We start from the raw sequence: 2,500 nt of genomic DNA on the forward strand, positions 1-2,500 counted from the left end.
CATTTCATGCAACCTTCAGTTTTCCACAGATTAAAAGAATAAAAATTTAACGCCAAACGTGGCTATCGATAAAACCCTCACTGCAGCTGCTGCAGAGGGAGAGAGGGATAAGAGAGAGAGAGAGAGACAGATAGATAGAGAAAGGCAGACAGATAGAGAGAGAGAGAGAGAGAGAGAAGTACCACCATAGAACACACCATGAGTTACACCTATCTGGGTCTGACTATTACAGCCTCGGGAGTTTCAGCCTGGCAGTGAATGCACTAAAAGAAAAGGCCAGAAGAGCCCTCTATGCAATTAAAAGAAAATCTGGTGTAAGATTTTTGATAATGTGATCAAGCCCATTGTGCTGTATGGTAGTGAAGTTTGGGGTCCACTCAGTCACCATACCTACACTAGATGGGACAAACACCCCACAGAAGCCCTACATGCAGAATTCTGCAGAACGATCTTCAACGTTCAAAGAAAAACACCAACAAATGCATGTAGGGCAGAATTAGGCAGATATCCCATTATAAGACATTACATTACATTACATGTCATTTAGCTGACGCTTTTATCCAAAGCGACTTACAATAAGTGCATTAAACCATGAGTCCAAACTCAGAACAACAAGAATCAAGCAAGTACAATTTCTTCAATAACGTTAAACTACAGAGTACTATCCATAAGTGCCATTTAAGTGCTACTAAAGTGCTAAACTACAAAGTGCTATCGGTAAGGGACATTTAAGTGCTACCTTCCCTATTCAAGGTATAGTCGAAAAAGATGTGTTTTTAGTTTGCGACGGAAGATGTAGAGACTTTCTGCTGTCCTGATGTCAATGGGGAGCTCGTTCCACCAATGAGGAGCCAGCACAGCAAACAGTCGTGATTTTGTTGAGTGTTTAGCTCGAAGTGAAGGAGCTACAAGCCGATTGGCAGAAGCCGATTGGCAGAAGCCGAGCGAAGTGAACGAGCTGGGGTGTACAGTTTGACTAAGTTTGATGTAGACCGGACCCGATCTGTTCACAGCACGGTACGCAAGTACCAATGTTTTGAAGCGGATGCGGGCGGCCACCGGTAACCAGTGAAGGTCGCGGAGGAGCGGAGTAGTGTGGGTAAATTTCGGGAGGTTGAAGACCAGTCGAGCTGCTGCATTCTGGATGAGCTGTAGAGGTTGAATGGCATTAGCAGGTAGACCTGCCAGGAGGGAGTTGCAATAGTCTAGCCGTGAGATGACCAGAGCCTGGACTAGAACCTGTGCCGCCTTCTGAGTGAGAAGGGGTCGTATTCTCCTGATGTTGTACAGCATGTACCTACAGGAGCGTGTTGTTGTGGTAATGTCGGCAGCCAGGGAAAGTTGACTGTCGAGTGTCACACCGAGGTTCCTGGCAGTCGGAGTCGGAACCAGCACTGAGTTGTTGAAGTTAATAGTTAGGTTGTGGGTGGGAGAGCCTTTTCCTGGAAGGAGGAGAAGTTCAGTCTTGTCCGGGTTAATTTTCAGGTGGTGTGCGGACATCCACTGAGAGATGTCAGTCAGACAGGCAGAGATTCGTGCTGCTACCTGTGTTTCAGATTGGGGAAACGAGAGGATCAGTTGGGTGTCGTCAGCATAGCTGTGGTAGGTGAAGCCATGCGAGCGAATGACAGAGCGCTGTGCCTGAGATACCCAGGTCCTGGAGGGAGGACATGAGGATCTGGTGGTTCACTGTGTCAAAGGCAGCCGAAAGGTCTAGAAGGATAAGAACAGAGGAGAGAGAGGCTGCTCTAGCAGTGTGAAGCTGCTCAGAGACAGCAAGGAGGGCAGTCTCTGTTGAGTGGCCTAAGAAACATTAACAAACGAGCACTCAATTTTTGGAATCACCTTCAAACAAGTTCACAAGACACCCTCCATTTTAAAGCCCTCCAGAGCCAAGAGCAAGAGTCTCCTGAGTCAGTTGAGACTAACACAGCAGAACGCGGACCAGTTTCACACCAACACTGCTTTACAAATACCAGTAAACACCATTATAAAGCAAAGCAAAGAAACATATTTGGAACATTGGAAAAAAGAAACTGAAAGTCAAAGTAGATTAGAATGTTATCTGGACCTAAAAAGAGATTATGAATTGGCAGAATATCTCTTTTCTGTCAGAGGTAAGAAGCAGGCTGAGTGACCACCACAGACAGACAGACAGACAGGTACAGGCTCAGTGACCTCCACAGACAGACAGACAGACAGACAGGTACAGGCTCAGTGTCCACCACAGACAGACAGACAGACAGGTACAGGCTCAGTGACCTCCACAGACAGACAGACAGACAGACAGACAGACAGGTACAGGCTCAGTGTCCACCACAGACAAACAGACAGACAGGTACAGGCTCAGTGACGACCACCAAAGACAGACAGACAGGTACAGGCTCAGTGACCACCACAGACAGACAGACAGACAGGTACAGGCTCAGTGACCACCACAGACAGACAGGTACAGGCTCAGTGACCACCACAGACAGACAGACAGACAGGTACAGGCTCA

This window comes from Cyclopterus lumpus, chromosome 2 (assembly GCF_009769545.1).
Source record: "Cyclopterus lumpus isolate fCycLum1 chromosome 2, fCycLum1.pri, whole genome shotgun sequence".
Taxonomy (NCBI): domain Eukaryota; kingdom Metazoa; phylum Chordata; class Actinopteri; order Perciformes; family Cyclopteridae; genus Cyclopterus; species Cyclopterus lumpus.